The following is a 23103-nucleotide window of genomic DNA, read 5'->3' on the forward strand; positions in this document are numbered from 1 at the left end:
ATGTTAATCACCATACATTACATCATTAGTTTTAGATGTAGTGTTCCATGATTCATTGTTTGTGCATAACACCCAGTGCTCCATGCAGAACGTGCCCTCTTTAATACCCATCACCAGGCTAACCCATCCTCCCACCCCCCTCCCCTCTAGAACCCTCAGTTTGTTTTTCAGAGTCCATCGTCTCTCATGGTTCATCTCCCCCTCTTAGGAGCATTTTAAGAATTAAACAGAATGAGGACGATGAAGCCCGTGACGAGGCACCTGCCGCAGGATAGAATTCCACGTTGTTAGACTGCTGCGCCACAGTAAAATAACACCTGCCACAGGTAACACGTTCATTCAGCAAACCACGCACGACTGAGGCAAACCCTGAGCCGGGGACACATCGGCAAGGAGGAAAGGGGCCTGCTGGCACTGGGACATGGCTGCGAGGAGAAGAACATCCAGTGACATTTACGGAGTCTCAAATGTGCTGGGAACTGAGGGGAGCCACCTGACAGAAGGGGATGCTGAGGCCAGGAGAGGCGAAGGGCCCCTGCCTCTGAGGGTCAGGGGTGGTTGAGAGACAGCTGTGGGTTCAGGACTCTCAATCCAGTGCTCCCTCCACAACCCTAGACTGCCACAGGGGTAGCTCCCCTTGAGAGCCACTGGGCAGAAGAGATGGTATTGGTCCGTGTTACAAATAATAGTACCGAGAGGTGGTGTTGCCTGGACAATTATCACATGCCAGGTCCTGTGTGCTCTGAGAACTTTTCATGTCATGGCTTATTAATTTCTACCCTTTAAGGAGTTATTACCATCCCCATTTTACAGATGGTGAAACGGAGGCCCAGAGAGGCCATACAGCTGGAACGAAGTTGTCCAGCCGGCAGGGGTGTTGGGATTTGGACACAGCCCTTCTTCCCTAGCCTGCTGTAAGTATGGGGAATGCCTGGGCCCCGCCAGGGTGTCCAGCAAGTGGCCGAAGGGAGGAGGGTAGAAGTGGGATATGGAGCTGGAGCTGGGCCGAGGAGGGAGCTTTCTGCCCTCAGAACACAGGCAGTGCTGATGCTGCCTCAGCGGCCTTCAAAGGCAGCCCTGTGGGGGTGTCCCACTTTCTCCCCAGAGGAAATTCCCTTTGGGATCTGCCTGTGACGCTGCTTTATGTGGAATCATGGTCCACTGGGGCTAGGGCTGCTGTCATGCCCCTCCATCAGCCCTATCCTTCCATTTTACAGACGGGGATCCTGAGGCCCGCAGCAAAGCCAGGGCAGGGAGGCCAGCGGTGGCTCCAGGGCAGCCCCTTCACCCCATCAGAACTCCTGCCCCCTGCCCCGCTCCCATCACCTTGTGGGGTCACCTTGCTCAAAACCTGTCTTAATAAGATATGGCTCCAAAGAGTCCCAGCACAGGGGCCACGCCACCTTCCAAGGAGACCCTGCATCAGTGGGGGTTTCCAGGCCGGGGTGGCCCACCCCACAGGCCCTCTGTGGACGGGGCTGTCCTTTAGGCTGGGCCAACTGTCTCACTACAAGGCCACCGACAGGTTGCCCCTGGAGGTGAGGCTAACTGCCATGGGCCAGGGAGGTGTTCTGCTCTCTCGAGCCCTCCTTCCTTTCCCCCAGGCTCCCTGCACTGGTACCCTCAGGCCAACGTGCATCTTCAGTGATAGATATCAGTGAAGTACAAGAAGGAAATGGAAGGGTCTTGACAAAGAGTAAGGAGCTTTTCAGATACAAGGTGCTATTTCTTTCTGGGGCACAGAGCACTGTAGAACAGAGTAGAGTGCTTAGGGGTCACAGAGATAGGGGATTGAACCCTGGCTCTGCCATTTACTATTGCATGGCCTAGAGCCAGTCATTTTGCCAATTAGAACCTACCTCATTTTCTATATCTGTGAAGTGGGAAGAATAATAATATAATTGATCTGGTCTTTGATTCCCAACAAAATGAGAGAGAATATGAAGGTTCATTTCTTCAGCATTAATTGAGCACCTACTACGTGCCTGGCAGTGTGGGGACTGTTTCCTGGAACTGGGCTTTGGAGGAGGAGACTCAGTTGCAAACAAGGGAAGGACGGAAGGAAGGCTGGGAGAGCCCTGTGGGGTGCCAGGCGGTACCTCTGCCCCAGCGTGCGGGGAAGGTGGTGCTTCTGCTCTGTGCCCTCCCCATGTGGGGGTTGTCTCAAACCTCTCAGGACTTCTCTCAAGGGTGGTGGCCATTTCCTCTGGGACTCAGTCAGGCCTCTCAGCTCCAGCCCCATGGAGGAACCCACCCATGAACCCCTTCCTGAAGATCCAGCCCGGGCTCCGGGCCTAGAACTACTCTGGCTGGAGGCTGGGAGGTATATGGCTGGGGTGTGGACTCTGAACTCACACACATCTGCCTTCAAATTCAGGCGCTGCCACTCTTCACCTCTTGGAGGCTGTTTCTTCATCAGTAAGCTAACGATAATGTCTACCTCAGAGAACGGTCCTGAGAACTAACTGAGATGCTGCCTCTCGTGTGTTACAGGCACAGTTAATAGTAGCTTAAGGTGGCCCCCAAGCCTGTCCTCTCCTCCTTGAAGCAAGCAGGACAGAGGCACCCCACCCTGGGTGGCTTGGTGTGGTGGTGTTCTGGAGTTGCCCGTCCTGGCTCCTGAGAGCCAACCGTGCGTGTAAGGGAGGTCACACTGGCAGCCGTGATTTTTTTTTTTTTATTAAAGATTTTTTTTTTTTTTTATTTGAGACAGAGAGAATGAGAGAGAGAGAGCACATGAGAGGGGGGAGGGTCAGAGGCAGAAGCAGGCTCCCTGCCGAGCAGGGAGCCCGATGCGGGACTCGATCCAGGGACTCCAGGATCATGACCTGAGCCGAAGGCAGTCGCTTAACCAACTGAGCCACCCAGGCGCCCCTGGCAGCCGTGATTTGCCAGGGGTGGGAGCATTTCCACCACAGAACCTGGCAAATGCTACAAAGCAGGGCACCTACCTCCCTGAGAGCTGGTCATGAAATGCTCACCAGCACACCACGGAGCCCTGGGCAGGGGCTCAACACTGCTGTCTGGAGTCTGTTTCCTTTAAGTCCTGGGGACGCATTTCTGTTCTGGTGTCCCTTAGCCCACTCCTCTGACTGCCTTTGCCCATCCCAGCACTGGTGACCTGCTCTTGGGACTTCTCTCCTATTCTCCTGCCATGGGTTTGCCAGGATGGCCACCCTGCCCAAAGGGATTTCAGTGTCAGACGAGGTGAGCTTGGTGTGGCCCTGCCCTAGACCATGGTCGGCCAATTCCCTTCTCTTTCCCTGTCCCCCTTCCCACTCTCAGTGCTGAGTCCTTCCCGGACTGCCTCCTCTCCACCCCCAGTACCCCAGCCGCCACCTTCTCACTCAAACTCCCATCCCGAGGGGTCCATGATGCCAGTACCCACTGCTCTGATCTGTCCAGGCCCACCTCTCCTTCTTCCAGCCCCACAAGACTGCTAGCAGCTGGCAGACTCCTGCACTGGAGACAGGTGACCCGAGGCGGTCCTGGTCCTGCTCCTCTCGCCCTCTTTCCCCGTGTGGCCCTGGGCAAAGTGGCTTCGCCTCTCAGACACTCTACAATAGGGACAGTGATAGATATCAGGCTGCTGCCATCCATCAGGCGCAGAGTCAGTGGCCTCACCAGCCAATCTCATTCCTTATTTCCTCATCTGAAGAATGGGGACAAGAAAAGTGTCTCGCCCCAGGGAACCCCGTGGTGAGCACAAGCAATAGCTTTTGTGGGATCGGCTGCCTGACTGCAGAGTGCCGTGCTCAGGCTGTTATTCTACTTTGCAGGGCAATGCTTGTTTAGATCGACAGGTTTTAGCGGTGTGTGTGTGTGTGTGTGTGTGTTTAATGCCATAGCCATGTTATTTATAGTCAGCTCCCATACAGGTTTTTATCATTCCTCGCCTGCTCGGCTAAAAATAACAAATGACAAAGGTCATATCTGATCCTACCTGTCGGAGGAATCTACAAAGAATGAAGCGTTTGAGTCACTGACTTGGGGAAGTGAGAACGCTCCTGCTGACCACAGCCCCTGGAATCCCTCCCCAGCTCTCTCTGGCCCATGCCAAAGATGGTGGGTGGGGAAGCTCGGGTAGATCTGCCTGTCTCTCTGGGCAGGTGAGTCCTGGACGGTCACCTCTTCCCCCAGCCTGGGGAGGACAGTGGTGGTGGAACAATGGTAGATTGAAGGGCAGGAGTCCCAGGCCCTGGTGCCAGGGGTGCAGTGTGGGCCTCAGTTTCCCCATATTCAAAATGAGAGGGGCGGAGTAAGTAGGCGCTGAGAACTTTCTCTTGATCCCAAATGCAAAGGCGCTCTAGTTTCATTTCCTCCCCTCCACTCTGCACCACTGGGGACTCACCAAATATCCATTAGCCCCTGATAATGATAATAGCCTTGCTGATTCAAATGACCAGAGCCAGGACTTGGGGAGTCCTGATGACATGCCAGGCACGTGCCTTCAGGCAGCTTTAGGTGAAGTAAACTCACTGACTCCACACACTCACCCGGGGAAAGGGAACTTGGCATCCCCACCTGACAGATGAGGGAGGGGGCAGAGCCCTGGGAGTGAGGCTGCGTGTGTGCCAGCCGACACCATGCAAGGGTGGCTCCAGAAAGTGACTGGGTGTCTGCCTCCTGGGCATGTGCTCAGCCCCAGGTACAGAGCTGGGAAGTGCAGGGAGGCAGACAGACAGCCAGAGCCTGCTTTCCCCAGCGCCAAGGGAGCGGTGGTCCCAGCACCAGTCACACAGTGTGGGGATGGCGGCAGAGGGACAAGGGCCTGGAGCAGCCCAGGGGGGAGGGGGAGGAGGAGGATGAGGAGGAGAAGGAGGAGGAGGAGAAGGAGGCCTCTGTATGGCCCCGTGGAGGCACCAGTGAGGAGCTTGTTTCACCTGGTGCTTGCAGTGGAAAGGTGGAGGGGAAAAGCATCCCGGCAGTGGGCACAGTGAGACTGCAGCAGAGGTCAGGAGCAAGGGCAGGGGTGTCGGGGCAAGGCAGGGCTGGGGTGTGGGGTGGGAGGCACAGAAGACAGCTGGAGCCCTGCGGCAAGGAAATTAGCATTTTGCTTGTGGGTCAGAATCCCCCAAACCTAAGGAATGGTGGTTCAGTTCCCCGAGTATACATTTAAAAAAAAATCCAACTCCCTCTTAAAAAAATGTATACACCTACTGGGTATTATCTTAAGCTTTTATAGCCACGAGATCACGGATTTGCTTTGCCAGTTGTATTTTTCTCCTAACACGTTAAAATAAGTGCACAGCTATTAAAATAGAAAGGATGCACTTGTTCACTCCCCAGAATGGCGGTCTGAGTGTGCCCTTTGGGATCCACAGCTTGGCCTCAGCCCGAGGGTGGCTGTAGGTGGCTGACTGGATCTGGGTTGCAGTGGGACTTCTCAGATATTAGAAGGGGCAGGAAGGACCTTCCTGGGGGTTGGCCCCTGCCCCTCTGACCAAGGTCTTGGGGCACCAGCGTGGCCCTAGCTGAGCACTGCTCGTCACCCTCCTTCTCGGCCTCAGCTCTCTGGCTTCCCCTGAGCCCGGGGGAGCTCACTCCTGGATATACTCTTCCCAGCCAAGAGCTTCTGCGGCCTGCTCTGACCTCAATGACTAACACACATTCCTGGCCTAGTTAGAAAGCCCCTCGCCTCTCATATTTATAGCCACCTCCCGACTCCGCTTGAGCCTCTGAGGGAGGCCTGGGCCTTCAGAGCTACCCCCGCCCTGCCCTGAGCCCTCCTTGTCCTGAGAGGCACTGTCAGGCTCTTCTCTTTGAGAGAGGAGTGGGGCAGGGGTTTCGCTCCAGGTGACAGCGACCCAGTGGCTTCTCCTCCCCAGACTTCATCTGTAAGAGGGAAGGCATCAGGCCACCGGGCTGGGCTGGCTGTGATGAGGAGTCAGTGAGAGCCTGGTTCTGAAATACCAGGAATGACTAATGCTTGTGGAGTGCTGACTACAGACCAGGCCATCTTCTAAGCGCTTGGCCCCTTGGAATTCATTTAATTCTTATAACAATCCTCGGAGGGACATTCTATTATTCTCATGCACATTTTGCAGGGGAGGAAACCGAGGCACAGAAAAGTTGGATGATTTGTTGGAAGTCACACAGCTAGCTGGGATTCAAAGCGGACTGCAGACTTGGCTTACAGAGTGGGTCCTCATCCATACAGTGGACTCAACCCCATTGGTTCCCTGCTTTGGGGATCTCCTTACTTAGTTGAGTATGTCACCCCTTCTCTGCAGTAAAGTGGCCGGGACAGCCACATGCTGGCCTCAGACATTGCCCCCTTTGAGGAAGTTGGTGAGGACATGGCTCAGGAGGGAACAGAGCAGGAAGGGGCTGAGAATCACAGCTGGGACTTCCGTCAAGGCACCCCTTTTTATATCGCGTGACTCTGAGGCCCAGAAAAAAGGAAAAGCAGGCTGGCATCTGGGGGCAAGTGGGGGGGGGTGTGGAAAGGGAGCCCTCAGTTTCCACGCCCCCTAACCCTACCCACCTGTGACTTCTTTGGCCCTTGCATCGCAAAGGGGGAAACATGCAATAAATTTATTCACCTACAGGTTTTAGGCGAATGGGTCCCATGAGTGTTTATAGTAACAAACACACGGGGATTCCAAGAGGGACAAGAGAACTAACACTGCTTGGGTGAACTTTACTCTGTATGTGGCACTTTGTAGTCACTTGTACATTCCCCAAACATGGGTTCCACACTGGCTGATTTATATGTTATCTCATTTAAGTCTCAGCAACTCTGAGAGGTAGGCGCTATTATTATTCAGGCACCGAGAGGGGGACAATGCTGCCCGGGGACACTCGTCTAGCAAGTGGCAGGCCTGGGATTGAAGGCAGGGCTTTTAGCTCATCCCACACTATCCGAAACGGCGGGTGTGGTGCATCGGCGCGCTGGGGAATTTCCAAGGAGAAGCTGTCACCTACTCTGTCTCCTCACACATTCCTCCCCAGCTATGCAGATCTGGGCGCGCCTCAGTTTTCCAGGCCCCCAACCTGATCCCATATGGTCACTCTGACATGGTGCAAAGGAGCGGTTGAGGAAATGTCCCATCTTGCTGCTCTTCTGAAAATTAGCCCTAAGAGATAAAAACCTGTTCTCAAACTCAAATGAAGCTGCAAGCCATGGTTTCAGGATCCTGGAGTGGAAGAAAGGTGTCAGGCTGCCTGTCCTTAGCCAGAAAATGGATGGCCGACCCTGATTTAATTAGCTTTTCCTTCCAATGATTTAGGGAAGCCTGTAATTAGCGCGGGGGCCCAGAGGGAGAGGCTGGGCATGGGAGCCAGCACGGGAGCAGGTGGTAAGGGGTGGGGGTGGGGTGGGGGCTAGTTTTAAGCTCAAACTCCCAGTCTTGGCAGGTAATGGAGGATGGGCAAACCCTTTGCTGCCCACAGCAGGTAGGTAGAGAGAAATCCTAAATAAATGCAGAACAAGAGAAGGAGGCTGGAGGGTGCGGGGGCAAGAGTGAGCTTAGAGACTGTGGCCTTGACATTTTGACTTGTGTTGGACCAAACTATGTGACTTCTGTAGGTGGTATATCACCACGGGTTCAGAGGGCAGCACTGAGGCTAAATTACTGCAGATAAGCACTCCAAGTCCCTTGCAGATGGCTGGCTAGATCCTCCAGGCATTAAAGCTGCATTTTCCCAACTAGTAGTGGGGACAGGGCCTGCACTGCATGTAGGGGAAGGGGACATTAACCAGACATAGGCAAGCTCTGTCTTGAGACCCTTGCCAGCTGAACTTCAAGGGGACACACACCCCAAATGGGCAGGTTGGCCCTCTATGGGCCCCCGGCCCTACGGGCCCCAGCGAAGTGGATTTCCTTCCTGCACCTGCCCCCAGAGGTCCTCATAGGGAAGCAGAGCCAGTCCCACCTTTCAGGAATTCAGCCTGACCGCAAGGTACCAGAGAAGCACCCATAAATCATCAGCCCAGCAATGGCACAGAGCTTACAGGCCATCCTCAAGAATAAGACATGGGATCTAGGACCAGGAAGCCCTTCATTCACACACGTTCAACCTGAGAAATTTCAGAGACACTACCAAACTCACAGCCAGAGGATGGGTTAGTGATTATGGACGGGTGTTTTAATCCTTGAGCACAGTTTGTTCCTTGACCAGTGATCTGCCTGATGATGCTCATTTTTGAGGTGTTTTGTGGACGTCGTTAGCCCCACCATGGCCAGTCAATATAGGAGCAGTGTGGAAATTGCGTAAAGAGACTGTGGGGACAGAGGTAGCAGTGAATCCATGTACCCAGCCCGGGTGCTTGGGTCACCTGAGATATAAAGACACATTGTGAGTGCCTTAGGGAATTTGGTCTGTGGGTGCGTGGAGAAGTCCAAGGTGGCCATGGGCTACTCTGGTAAGGAGCAGCTTCACTTCCTGATGCCACCTTCAGAATGCCTCCTGCATGTCAGGGCCCATGTATCACCTCTAACTCCTACAATAACTCTGCTAGGGAGGCAGGATTAGCCCATTTACAGGAGAGGAAACAGGGTTGTGGAGGGGAGGTAACCTGCCCAATGCTACCCAGCCAGAAAGGGCAGAGTTTGGACTTGAATCTGAGTCTGTCAGGTACCACAGCCTGCATTCTTCCACATTGTACAAAGGTGGGGTGGTGGGGTTGGAGATCAAGAGATAAGGAGGACTAAACTGGTGGGCATGGGGCAGAAAAGAAAGTGGATATTAAATTCAGGGTTTTGAATGTATGCTGTGCACCTACTGGGAGCCAGGCCACCGAGATGAAAAGGACGTAGTGCCTGTCCTCCAGCTGCTCACGGTCCAGTGTACAGGTACCGTTAGGCCCTACCTGACCAATCTTCCTTTCCAGTGTATGTGTACTGCTAAGCCCTACTTGACCAGTCTTCCCTACTATAGCAGCTGACCCTTCTTCCCTGGGCCCCCTTCTCCCCAGACTCTAGACTGGTTTCCTATTCCCCACCCCCGGCAATATCTGCAGCCCCAGTCTCGGACTTGGAACTGGTCTCATTGTGTGGATGCCCATGCTTTGCTTCTCAGCTGCCTTGCTCATCCCCTTCATCATAACAATTCTCTGTGTGCGGATCAGAGAGGTTAACCAGCTGGCGCAGGGTCACACAACTAGTAGTGGAAGAGCCAGGATTTGATCTCACATCTGTCTGACTCCATAGCCTGAGGCCTTCTCTGTGATCCTGTCTCCCCTGTCACCATCCTGCCCATTTCCTTTCTACCTCCCAGGTCATTCCACTGGAAGTGACTTGCTTTGAGCAGAGCCTCTGCTGAAGCCAGCTTTGCATTTGTTAGCTGGAAGGAGGAGACACATTTTGAAAACCACCCAAGAAACAGACACTCGAAATAACTTTTCTCCATAACTCTTGCTGCTAAAATGCACTGAGCCCCAAATGGGAGCAGGCCTCTCTGCAAGACTCACATTGATGCTGGCCTTTTGGCTGGGATTTACAGCTGACAGCACACTTTCCAAGTCATTACCTCATAGATCCCCACAGCAGCCCTGGGATGGGTGTCCTGAACCTCCTTTTACAAATGAGGAAGCTGGAAGCTCAGGATGGTAATGGGACTTGCTCAAGGTTGTGTCCCCACCTGGGGGTGACCTTGGATAAGTCATGTTCCTCTCAGAGCCTCAGGTTCTTCATCTGCAAAGGTGATGATGGCGTTGGTTTCCCAGGGTTGCTCTGAGGGTTAAGGAAGAGAAAATAGATGGAAGGGTCTAGCACAGAACCTGACCCACAAGAAGTGCTCCACGGCTATGAGATGCACTGACTCTCCAGGCCAAGTGAAGGTCACCATCACGTGGACAGAGTAAAGAAAAGCCCAGAGTGGAAGGTTCTCAAGCTGCCACTTGTGCATGCAGGCAGGCTGGCTGCTGCTGACAGTGAGAACGAAGGCTGATTTGTATTGTTTAATCCTCAGCACATGCTGTCTCATTTCACCCTCATCACCAGCTGCAGGAAATGAGTACAATATTTACCCCCATTTTACAGATGAGGAAATGGCGGCGCAGTGTGGTTAAATAAGTGGGAACCAAAGGGCGCTTTTTCAACAAGAAAGAGAAAACAACTCAAGTTCAGAGTATGACAAGCCTATAAATTAACTCTTCCCCAACAATATTCCTCTAAGACTTCTCTCCAGAACATGCCTCCCCTTTTTCTCAACCCCTCTAGCTCTCGTTTAGTGACCTCTTTTACAACAGAGCTTCCTGCTGGCTCCTCCCTTAGCCACCACCGAGTGGTAAATGGTAAGATTTAGGAACGAACGCCCTGGAATCCTGGCCCCCTACCTGCTGAGCCAGGGCTGGGAGTGAAGCTGGAGCTTCGTACCCTGCAAATCTCCGCTATGGCTTCGGAAGTGGGGGTGGTTCCTGCTTCACACTCGGCTGTACCCCAGATGCACGGTGCAAATGCCGTATTTCAAATATGCTACTGCAAGAACCCTGTGCCAAGGGGGAAAATTCCCTTTTGAGCTCTCTTTCCTTACCTGGTCCAAAGTCTGATTGATTACCTGGGGAGCCCTGTGGCTTGCAGCCCGGAGAGGGGAACCAGCAGACTGTCTGTTGACTCCACTAAGTGGTCAGACACAACGGATCCAAACATTTCTCTCTGGGCCTCAGTTTCCTTTCCTCCAAAATGCAGGAGAAAAGTAAAAGAAAGCAAACTGGCAGGACTGGACTGTGGTAGAGGCAGCAAACCAGCCACTTGGGAGAGCAGCCAGCTTAAAATAAATTTGTTTGTTTTGCTAAGAGCTTAAAATAAAATTGAACTAAGTGCCAATGTTTAAAAATTGAGAAATTGTGGATAAGAATCCAGATTTCTGGCTACTCTTAAACTATTGGAAGTGCTGCCTATCCTGGGGTCGGCTGGAGGTGGGTGAGGCCAGAGAGATGGGCAGCTGGTCACCAGTTCAGCCCTCTCCCCATGTGACTTCATTAAGGCAGGTTCTCACCTGGATTCAGCAGGTGAATTTACAGGGTCTGGACCTTGATCTCTCCCAAAAGTCGAGGCCCCCTCCAGGGAAGAGAGTGGGCTTCTGGCATAAGATCTTTCCTCCATTTAATAAACACTCCTTATATGTCAGGTGTAGTTCTAAGTGCTGTACACATACCAGTCAATTACTTAGTCTTCATAAAACCTCGTGAAGTTAGTATGATTGTTACCATACCCATTTTACAGGTGAGGACACTGAGCCACAAAGATGTTACCTCACTCATGTGAGGCTACATGGCTAGTAAATGATGGCCTTGGGATTTGAACCCTGGCAGCCCGGTTCCCAAATCTGTGCTCTAAGCTCTGTATGATGCCACTCACCCACCTTTTCTGGGTCAGTGGCCAGTCATATGGCTTTGTCTAAGTTTCCAAGTCCTGATATGAAAACTAAATCATAGCCCCTCCCCTATTTCTCTTCCCTCCTTTCCTATATTTATTACTTCCCTCCCTCACAGGTACCACTATTATCCCCATTTTAAGTTGAAGAAATTGAGACACAGAGAGGTTAAGTAACTTGCCCGAGGTCATGTGTCTGGAAGCTGCAGAGCCAGGGTTCAACCCAGTCCATCTGGCTGCAGAATCTGTGCTCCTGGCCCCCTTTATCTCCCTCCACACACCCCTAACTACCCACCCTTGCCATTTATTTCTTCCCTCCTTCATTTCTTCACTCACCTATCCATCCAACACTCAACCCAGATCCTGTGCTGGGCATGGGGGACACCCAAAAGGTTCATCAAGGCTGGCTGGGATGGGAAGGTGACATCCTGCTCCCAGAACAGGAACTGCCCATGACCACTCCCTCTGGGGCTGAGGCCAGTGGGAGAACTGGTTTCCAACTGACAGCCCTGGAGAGCTCAGGAGGAAGCAGCAGAGGGAAGCTGGCTGACCCCTGGCAGCCTCTTGCAGGGCAAGTCCTCAGCAAGGCACTTAGAGACCCGGGGAGACACCGGCAGCCCCCACATGCACACTCCACACCCCATGCCCCACTCTGCAGCTGGAGCCCTGACTGGCCTTTTGGTTCTGGCTCGGCCACTGACCTGCTGGAGGGGCTTCCTCTTTCTGGACCTCACTTTCCCCATCTGTAAAATGAGGGCATTATAGCCCTGGATGTGGCAAACTGGCAGCTTAGAGGCCAGATCCTTAAAGGCCTACAGACATATCTTGCTGGAGGATTTGCAGAGTGTTTTTTTTCTTTTAGTAAACTTTGTGTTTTAGAACACTTTTATATTTACAAATAAAAAATTACTGAGAATAGCTCCCATCTCCCCCCAGCTAGCTCCCCTAGTATTAACAGCTTATACTAGTATGGCACATATTTCACAATTAATGAATTAATACTGATATGTTAATATTAACTAAAGTTCATACTTGATTCATATTTCCTTCATTTTTACCTAAAGTCCTTTTTTTTAAATCTTTTTTTGTTCCAGGATCCCATACAGGATATCACATTATATTTAGACATCGTGTGTCCTTGGGCTCCTCTTGACTATGATAGTTTTGCAGAATTAAAGAAATAAAAAATAATAATTAAATTAGAACGCCTCAGAAGGAATGTTTTGGCATACTAGAAATATTCTGTATGTTGATTTGGGTGGTGGTAGCACATGTATAAATCTATGTAAAAATCATCAAGTGGTTCATTTAAGATTAGTATAGTTTACCACTTTGATGTACGTATATCGTGCATCAAAACAAAACTGAGTGACTCTCTGCAACTTGCCACAGTCCCCAGCACTCCCTATTATACTCTAAGCAGAATTTATCATTCTCTGTATCATCTACTTAGCATCTGTAGTCACCACAGGGTATATAATAAGCCTCTTCCAGTTTACTCATCTGTAAAATGGGTATGGTGATATTTTCTTTTTTTTCTTTTTTTTTTTTCTTTTTTTAAAGATTTTATTTATTTTTTGACAGAGAGAGAGACAGCGAGAGAGGGAACACAAGCAGGGGGAGTGGGAGAGGGAGAAGCAGGCTTCCCGCGGAGCAGGGAGCCCGATGCGGGGCTCGATCCCAGGACCCCGGGACCATGACCTGAGCCGAAGGCAGACGCTTAACGACTGAGCCACCCAGGTGCCCCTATGGTGATATTTTCTACCTGATAAGGCTGTAGTGAAGATTAACTGAGGTAATGTATATAAATTTCTTAGTGCAGTGTCTGGTGCATGGTAAGTATTCAAGAAATAGGAACAATTATTGTTATTGCTCAGGTACTATTTACATTATTAAAACAGGTACATAACTCATCTTTTCCCTTAAAGCAAACCCCATCCTTTCCTTCCTCTGCCTCCCTTGCCTCCTCTTGTGTCTCTGTTCCTCCTTGCCAGGGAAGGCCCAAACTCTGATGGGCAGAAGGTGAAAGAGACAGGGTTAGTTAGCAGTTCCATCTGCTAATGGAACTAAGAGATGCCTGAGGATGACCTCCCAGACCTGTCCCCAAGGCCCAAGGAAACTTTGCTGGGAGTTGAAGGCCTAATTCTTCCCTTTCTTATGGAGCCCCTTGGGGTGTCAGAAGTTCTGCAGTTTTCAGACATGTGCTCCCCAAAGCTGCATCCTGTCCCCATCAGGCATCCCCCTGGGGGATGTGGGGAAGCTGGGGGCTTTTGGAGGGGTGCTGTGGAAATCATGGGGAGAAGGTAACCTCCTGCCCTGGCTCTCTGCTGACATAGCCTCTTGGGGGATACCAGCTTTTCCTGTGCGGTGCCCCCACACCCGTGCCTGGAAGCAGTGAGGTCAGGGGAGGCCGGTTCTCAGATACTTTAGGGTGACCTCTTGCAAGGAGAAACCAAGCTCTGGGCAAGATGTGCTGAGAGGTGACAAAGGGCCAGTGAGATGGTGAGGTGAGCAGAAAACAGGGATGGGGGGTTGGGAGGCCAGGGCTTGGCCCTGTCTTGCCCTCTGCCTTGCTGTGTGACTGCTAGTAAGTCCCCTTCCCTCTCTGAGCCTCCCTTTCTAATAATAATAATAATAACAAAAATGACAACAGTGATGATGGTGGTGGTAATGGCTCTCAATTTAAGTATGGGGTATAGGATAAGCCCTTTATGTGTGCAGCGTAATTTCATGCTGATAAGAATCCCATGAAGTAGGTCCCATAATTGTCTCCATGTCCCATATGAAAAAAATAGGGGTCAGAGGGTCAAGAACTTGTCTAAGACTTCCCAGCTATAAAGTTTGCAGACTCAGGATTCAAACCCTGGGTCCAGGTCATCTCCTTTGGGTTGCACCTGTGAAATGGGCAGCTACTGACTCTGAAGGCTGGTCCCAGGTCCGGGTAGTGATAGGGAGCAGGGGCAATGCTCTCAGCTCCAGAGCACTGACCCACGTTAAGGTCTCTACTGTCTCATCTGATCTTCACAAAAGCCTTAGGGAATAGGGACTGTTGGCACCACCTCCATTTTACAGGGTGGGAAACTGAGGCACAGAGCGGCAAAGTCACACAGGTATCAGTGTTTGAACCTGGGCCATCTGCCTCCAGAGCTCACACTCTTGCACGTTTTAGCAGCCCTCCGAGGGTGGGCACCTGCACAGCTGAGGGAGGCCAGAGACCGACCCCCACAGGGAGCTCTTTGTCAGTTCCCACAGGGCTTGTCCAGACCAGGCCTCACCATCCAGCCTCCCTCCCAGCCCGGGACGCCCAGGTTTGCAGGTCCCCCCTCTTACGTGATGCTCTTTCCATCTCAGCAGCCCCCCTGCACTAGAGACCCAGAGCCTTGAGGGGCCCGGCTACCCTCCCCTACCTGGGCTGGAGATGGTGGCGAATCCCCGCTGTCCCCGATGAGTCCCAGGCCACGGACACTAACCCCTACTCTGACCTCTCGTCTTCAGCGCTGACAGCCACGGCAGCGTCTACACCCTGTGAGGTGGCCGCCGCCCCCAGTCCCGCCGCCAGCAGGCCTGCCTCCCTTTCTGGCCTTGGGATCAGCGAGGGGGAAGGTGGGGTGGGGAGGGCCAGGGAAGCATGGTTGGCCTCCACCGGGCCACGTGCTTGGCAAAATAGTCACCTCTGCCTGAGGCAGTATGGGTGGCGGCATTTCTCTGCGCCTCTCTCTGCCTTCCTTCTGGGTCCCTGTTCACTCCCCTGTTCTGATCCTATCAGCGGCACTCTGGCTCCGATCCTGGTTACCTGGAAGTCCTTTTGTTCCAAGGACTCCCTGTACGGCTGGCTGGTATAGAGTGGCCCTGGGACCATGAGGAGAGGGCAGCCGCCATGGGTGCATCTGGCCAGACCCAAGAGTGGAGGCTTCCAACGAAGCGGGGCCGTGTGAGTGTGAACACTGGGGACAGGCCAGCCAGGGAGAGGTGGGGAGGGCCTAGGCCAAACAACCCGGATCTCACCTCCTCCAGGATGCCTCTCTGGCCTTGCTTGATCCCCTTCTCTCTGTTTCCAGAGTGCAGGAAGGAAACACTTATTCTTTCCCATCATGTAGAGCAACGGGTCCTTTCTCCCACATGACTGGAGAGAGCGCTTCCACAGAGTGGTTTCCTAGCTTTTGCAATCTTCCCCTTTGTGTGCTGACGTTTGTTTTATTTTTAAACATTTCAGGCGTGAGGAACTCACCCCTATCTTTTTTCTCACTTTTAAGTGAATTGATAGTGTGCTAATCACAACAGTTCCTATTTGACAAAGAGTAGAACATCTATGCTGCAAACATATTATTTAGTCAACCTAGCATCTTCCTTCCCTTCCCAGACTTTTATTTTTTAAAATATGGTTTAAGTCACACAGGCACCAGATGAATACTTTTCTGTTGAACGAAGCTAGTGCCGGGACCATGAGGATGGCAGTGCTTAGGGGGCGACCCCCGGGTGGTGAGGAGAGGCTCTCCCCAGTGTGTTTCCCTCTGCTGCCCCTTCACTAAGTAGCCCCACACTGCTGCAAGTTTTCAGCCTGTGGGTCTTATTTTCCTGACTGGTTTGTCTCTGCTCTTGGCTTCAGTGCCGTAAGCTCTCCATGACTGCAGTGTGTTCGCTTCCAGGAGCAAGCTCCCTCACCTGCATCCTCATAATTTACCCTGCCCTGTGGCTTCCTTGCACCTCTTTTACTCAACCAGTTCTGAGCACCTACTGTGTGTCGGGGACTAGGGATACGGAGAGAAGCAGGACTTCAGCTCTGTGCTCAGGGAGGGAGAGGATCAGGAAGACACTGGCATTGATCCATGGGCTCAGAGAGGCTAGATCACCTCCTCTGGGTGGTAGGGCTAGAAGGAAATAGGACATGAAGGTCAGACCTCTTTGAGTCTAAGGCCCAAGTAAGCTCTTTCCACTGCCCCACTCTCGCTGTGGGGAGTTTAGGGTCTATAGGGAGAGAGGTAACAAAACAACCAAATAAAACACCTATGATGCATTTGACAACAGAGGCATATGGGAAGAGCGGCAGGGACAGGGAAGATGGAGTGATTTATTTTCATGGAGGTGGATTAATGTTGGGGATGGTTATAGGGGAGGTGAAATCTGAGCAGGGTCTCCCATCTCTGGTTTAAGGAATCAGGTCATTCTCGTTGTTAAAATTGTTTCTAAAGTAAGAGTAACAATGCCCGGAGTGAGGAGTGTGGGGTTTTAATGCATAAAATGCCTGAGCATGAAGTGCATGAACTGTGTACCGTCTCTGCTCCTTGCCACATGACATATAGTGAGGTCCCCATCCCTGGAAGCAACCAGGAAAATATTAAAAAGTTACCAGTCAAGGATTCGGGGGAGAGCTTCTATCATTGGGTGAGGTTGTTCAGGAATTCTTTGGTTCTTTCTAATAAGATCCTACACATTTTATTTACACTTGGCCTAGTAGAGGGAAGCAGACTCCTTCTTACTTCTCTCACTGACCCAGGCAGACCAAGGCTGAGAGCCAGGCCTAAGGGAGCTCCGGGACACCTGGGAGCCCAGTAGCCTTTGACCCCAGTGGACTCAGAAATAATTTTCAGCAATGACCTACCAGGCCTTTGTGTATAGGTTGTCTCAGTAACTCTCATGACAGCCCCCAAGGCAAGGGATGTTGTGCTCAGTCTATAGATGGGCAAACTGAGGCTGGCCCATCAGTCAGGGGCCCCATCTGAGCCCTCCATGTCTGAACCCAGGGCTTCTGCCACCACAGTTGCCAGTGTCCACTGAAGACAGACCAAGTGAAGGGAAAGACCCAGAGGGCAGGGCATGCAGAGTCGGGGCCCAGAGGCTTCTGCTCTTGGCATCTGAGGAGCTGCACGCTGCATGGGGCCCAGAAGGAGGGGCAAGTCCTGCCTCACGACCAGCTGGTGGGGCTGGCATGTGGCCTACAAGAGCACCTCCCTCCTCACGACCACCCTGCAATGTGGTTGTTGCTCTATTTCCAGGTGAGCCAAGCGAACACCAGAGAAGGGAGGTCCCTTGCCCAGCAGGACCCAGTTTGAACCCCAAGTTCCTGCTCTCTCCACCCTGCCACGAGCCCACTCGACTTGCTACACAATCTTTTGTTTCATGCTCCCTTGGGCGCGGTTCAATAAGCAGAATACCCCCGGGGACACTGCAAACAGCAGCGGCATCATGTCAAGGCTTAGGCTCAGACCTTCCCCTGCGACAGGAAGCATAGAGGGAGACAGACTGGAGTGCGGCCCACCCCAGCCTTCCTGACCTTCCTGGGGCTTTCACTCAAGCACTCCTTCTACCACAGCTCCTCTTTGGAAATACGTGTCCTGGGGACTCAGACCTCTGTCCGCTGCCTCCCGCCCCCAAAAGGGGTAAAACGTTCTGCCCTCTGGAGTCTGGGTGAGTTGATTCAGCAATGCCGTCAGTTTGACAAGGGATACCTGGACATGGGGTGGGGAGCGTCCCATTTGGCAGCCTCAGCTCCTGATTCTGCAACCCTGGGTGGGTCTCAGAGACTTCGAGATGTGCAGGAGGAGAATAGGGGAGGGGAAAGAGAATTGATGGCACCTGGTGAGGCAAAAACTCAGACCTCTGGATGGTTGCATGAAGTCAGGGGCCCTGGACACCGTGCCCCATGCACCTGGAGCCACTAGGCCGATGCAGGGCAGAGGGCCATCACCCCAGGTCACACAGCGAGCTCCTGGTAGAGCAGGCCTGTGGGCATGGGAGGCTTTCTCTGCCCAGCAAGATGCTCGACTGCCTGGAGACTGCTCCCAAGAGCCATGCAGAGCTGGCCAGAACCTACCTGGTCCCATACCTTAGTTTGCAGGGAAGGAGGCTGAGGCCCAAAGAGAGAGTACTGGCTGGTTGCCTAACACCACGTGAGGTCCTTTACAGACATCCCTCACTTGTGTGGTAGGAACTCTCCCTACATTGCACACGAGGAAACGGAGACTGGAAAAGTGACAAGATTCACTTAGGATCACACAGCTCAGACTGGCCCGCACTGGGATTCAAACCCAGCACCTCAGCATGCTTGTGAGTGCACTCCAGTCAGTGCAATGCAACTGTGTGTTGCCCTCAGTGGTCACTGAAGCATTGGAAATGCAGATTGTTGGCTCTTGGTTCAAGCAACATGGGAACGTTCAATATCTGGGCATGGGAGAGCTTATTTTAAAGATGAGGATCTGTCAGGGGGGCTGGTCTACCACTGACCCCTGACCTCTCCAGGGACCCTGGCCAAGCTGGGGATGCCAGCTGGGGGTGGAGCGGGTTTGGGTTCCTCTGCACTTGGTACTTGCTGTGTAGGCAGACTAAGGAGTAGGTCTCATCCCAGAATGAAAGGTGAGCGACTGATGAGTTATCTGACCGCACAAAGAGCCAGTGGGGTTTCTCCCATGCTCTCAGAGCACTCAGGAAGGGCATTTTCCCCTTCAAGGAGACAAAGATAAAGGAAAGAAGGCTTTTCCTTCACCCCTGAGGATCACTGCTGGGAAGGGCCCTGTGACCCCAGCACCTACTGTCCAGTAAGAACAGCCAGCTGCTTGCCTGCCTGTCCTTGTGGCCCTCCCCTGTGCCTGCCTCAAAGGCTAGGGCCCTAGCTTCCCATGTTCTGTGAGTTCAGCGCATAGTCGGGGCTAATGAAGAGCTCAGGTTCAAGGCTGCTTGCTCTTTATGGAAGATGATGGCCCAAGAGACCCACACTGGAGTTTAAGGCCAAGAGTTAATGGGAAGCTCCTGGAAGCTAAGGAGTGGTTTTTTTTTTTTTTTTTTTAAGATTTTATTTATTTATTTGAGAGAGAGAATGAGATAGAGAGAGCAAATGAGAGGAGGGAGGGTCAGAGGGAGAAGCAGACTCCCCGCTGAGCAGGGAGCCCGATGCGGGACTCGATCCCGGGACTCCAGGATCATGACCTGAGCCGAAGGCTGTCGCTTAACCAACTGAGCCACCCAGGCGCCCTAAGGAGTCATTTTTGAGAAGGATGTTGCCCTTTTGGAAAATGATGTAAAATATTCTTTCAGTCTATTTAAGAAATGTCATGAATGCACTGATGACCCTTCCAGAATCCACTTCAAACAATTATGATAGTGTTATGGGTTGAATTGGACTTTTCCTCTAAAAGGTACTTTGGAGTTCTAACCCTCGGTAACTGTGAACGTGACCTTATTTGGAAATAGGATCTTTACAGAGGCAAGCAAGTAGGGTGAGGTCGTTAGGGTGGGCTCTGATCCAATACAACTGGTGTTCTTACAAAAAGGGGACATTTGGATGCACACACACGCACGGAAGATGATACCAAATGCAGGGGATCCGGGTAATGCACCCATAAGCCAAGGAATGCCAAAGATTGCCCCTGAAGCTCCAGGAGCTAGGAACGGATCCTCCCTCACGGGGCTTGGAAGGAACCAACCTGGCTGACACTTGGTGTCAGGCTCCCAGCCTCTGGAACCGTGAGACAACAGTCTGTGTCAAGGTGCACGGCTTGTGTGCTTTGTTACAGCAGCCCCCATAAACGGATACGGATGGTGAACGGTCTGTTCCCAGTGCTTGTGCAGTGGAGAGTCTGACACGGTCCCAGCAGGAAGGGGCCTGGGGTCCTCCCCCTTTGAGGCAGCCGTTCCCACGGGGGACCACCAGGCGAACAGAAACCCGCTGAGCACCGTTGACATCCTGGGCTCTGCTGGACACATCAGTTTTTCTCTCCCAGGTAATCTTTCCAATAGCCTCAAAATGGATGGCTTCCTACTCCCGTTTTAAAGATTATAAAGCTGACGTGGGAGAGTGTTTAAACAACTTGCCCAGGATTGTGTCACCGGGACCTGACGCCAGCGGAGGTGAGCCGGGCAGCCAGGCTGGCAACACCATGCTGCCTCCCCAGACAGATTGCACGTGGAAAGAGCTTCCCAGAGTTAACAAGCTGGTACCAGGGGTTTGAGTGCACGACCCCAGCTCTTTGCTCTGTCCCCTGGCAGGGCCCATGTTTTTCTCCATTCCCTCACTGAGGAAAACAGGATGGAAGGATACGTTCCAACTCCCTAAAAGGATAAGGTGTTTAAATATCCTCAAGTATTGCAGGCCCTGGGGTGGCTCAGTTGGTGAAGCGTCTGCCTTCGGCTCAGGTCATGATCCCGGGGTCCTGGGATCGAGCCCCACATTGGGCTCCCTGCTCTGCAGGGAGTCTACTTCTCCCTCTCCCACTCCCCCTGCTTGTGTTCCCTTTCTCGCTGTGTCTCTCTGTCAAATAAATAAATAAAATCTTAAAAAAAAAAAAAAAAGATAGGGAGAGTTAAGCGTCTGCCTCCGGCTCAGGTCATGATCTCAGGGTCCTGAGATCAAGCCCTGCATCGGGCTCCCTGCTCTGCGGGGGGGTCTGTTTCTCCCTCTCCCTTTGCCCTCTGCTTGTGTTCTCTCTCTCTCTCAAATAAATAAATAAGTAATCTTAAAGGAACCCTCAAGTGCTTTCAAGCTCTCATTTGTGCAAGTTTTCACCTTTTACAGAGCACGTTCCCACGTGCTGTCTCCCACCCCCAGCACTGCCCAGCGGGTGGGCACTACCGTCAACACGTAAATGAGGCCCGAGCTGCTTTGTAGACGGGTGTTCCTGACAGCAGCCTAATAGGTTGCTCCGACATGCAAATTTGGCCAGACCTCCCGGGTTCAAATCCCCATTAGGGAAGTGATATAACCCTCTGTCCTTCAGTTTCTCATTTTGTAAAGTGGGGCTAGTGGTCGAGCCTACCTCCAGGAGCTGTTGAGAAGACTAAGGGGTGAATGTTTTTAAAGCACTTAAAATAGGTCCTGGCACTTCGCCAGCACAATAATAAGTGGTTACTATTATTCTTATTAATTCATTCAGCCAACATGGATTGAGGGCTGCATTTGTGTAACTAGACTGACTAGGTTCACATCCCTACTTTGCTGTGTACTCCCTGGATGACTGTGGGCATTTTACTTAACACTCTGGGCCTTGGTTCCTTCTTCTGTGAAATGGGGATAATAAAACTACATCTGTCACAGGGTGATGGTGAGGATAAGGGGCTTGTTCAGTGCCTGGCTCACTCTCAGTTCTGAATAAATCCTAGGTACTTTTATGGCTGATAGCAGAGTTACTGTGATTCCAGTTGGGTCAGGCCAGGCTTCTACAGCCACCCTGGGAGACACACAATCACCCTGGACAGATTCCCTCTGGAGGCTGGAAGGTCATGTTTGGGGCCAGGGCAGCCCCATCCCCCAGCACTTCAGACCCAGCCCTTCCTGGCACCGGCCCCCACCCCCAAGCCCTCTCCCAGCTGCAGAGCAATGGTTCCCAAACATTCACTAGATCTCCAAAACCCTCCAATAGCTTTGCCACTACATGTAGACTACAATTTAAACTCCTCACAGGAGGCCCTACAGGCCTGGCCCAATTGACCCTCAGTAGGCACTCCTCACCCGCATCACTGATGTTGGGCTTCTGCTCACCCCTCCCAGCCCACTGTCCTCCTCACTGTTCCCCAACTTCAAACGGGCTACTTGCTCCTGGGGGCCCTCCCATATGCCTAGAACATTCTCCCCAATCCCAGACCTCTGCATGGCTGGCTGCTTCTACTATGGAGACCTCCAGTCAAATGTCCCTTCCTCAGGGGACTGCCGGCCAATCCCACCCTGCCACCCGTTTTGTTCTGTTCACACTGCTTGTGATGCTCTGAAGCCATCTATTGATTTGGTTACCTGTCCACTGGAGTGGCAGTACCATGAGGACGGGGGTCTCATTTGTTTCATTCATGAGGGCACCCCGGGGTGAATAAAAGCCTAACAGGGACTGCACACAGAGGGTGCTCAATAAATGAACAAGCATACAGGTGGTTAGGCTCTGGCTTCAAGCATCCTTTAGGGAAATGATAACGCATCTTTGCCATTATGTAATAAAAGAGGCCGAAACCCCACAGTGAAAATTCCACCATGTGATTGCCAACCATGGGCCCGGGAAGCCTTTCAACCCATCTCAGGAAAAGAAGAGGGGGATGTCACCTTCTCCTCCCGTAAATGGCTCAGGGATGGCTCTCCTCAACCTCCTTCCCCACCAACGCCTGTCAAAAGCTGCTGGGTTTAAACGCCCATGTTTCTGTTCTATATTATCAATCGTTTAATATTCAAGAGCTGGCATAAATAAATATGTGAGCAATTATGTAATGTGTTTGGAAACAATCTGGTTAGCCCCAAAGTGCTGGGGAGAGAAGCAAAACTTGCGCAAAGCCAGAAGTCTGGGTGATCTGTGAGGTGGGGGACAGAGGTATGTGGCCAGTCTGCCTGTCTGCTCCCTCCCCAGTTCTGTCCGGAGTTACTCATCTTCCTTGGCATACGCAGGGTGGGGTAGTAGGAAGTGAGCAGAGAATCTTGGAGGCATCTCCTGGTTCTCCGTGCTCCTGTCTGGATGGTTACTGAGCTCTAGGTCAGTCTTTCCATCTGTGAAAGGGCTAATAGCGCCCTCTGGTAAGGTCAGATGAGATGATGTCTCTTAGCTCTGGCTCAAAGAACGTTCTTTCTGAAGGTAAGTTGGGTCTGATGCTGAAAGATGAGCTGTACAAGCTCTGGCCCCTAACAGGGGTGGGGGTGGGGGTGCAGGCCTGGACTTTGAGGTTCATGGGTATATAATGCAAGGTGGACTGGGCAAGACAGTAACAGAGGCCCAAAGAAAGGGCTTCAGGAGTACAGAGGAAGACATGCTTCCCAGTAAGGAGCGGGAGATACCTGACAGAGCTGCCACATGGGCTGGCTCTAGAAGGCAGAGTGGCA

At 52.2% G+C, this 23103-nt stretch overlaps 1 long non-coding RNA gene across 1 annotated transcript in view; it reads right to left on the minus strand.

Moving 5' to 3' along the window:
- Positions 1 to 23103, minus strand: part of LOC145721888 (uncharacterized) — a 243903-nt gene that overhangs the window by 59708 nt on the left and 161092 nt on the right. The window lies entirely within an intron of this gene.

This window comes from Leptonychotes weddellii, chromosome 1, assembly GCF_054177405.1.
Source record: "Leptonychotes weddellii isolate Sample4059 chromosome 1, ASM5417740v2, whole genome shotgun sequence".
Lineage (NCBI taxonomy): Eukaryota > Metazoa > Chordata > Mammalia > Carnivora > Phocidae > Leptonychotes > Leptonychotes weddellii.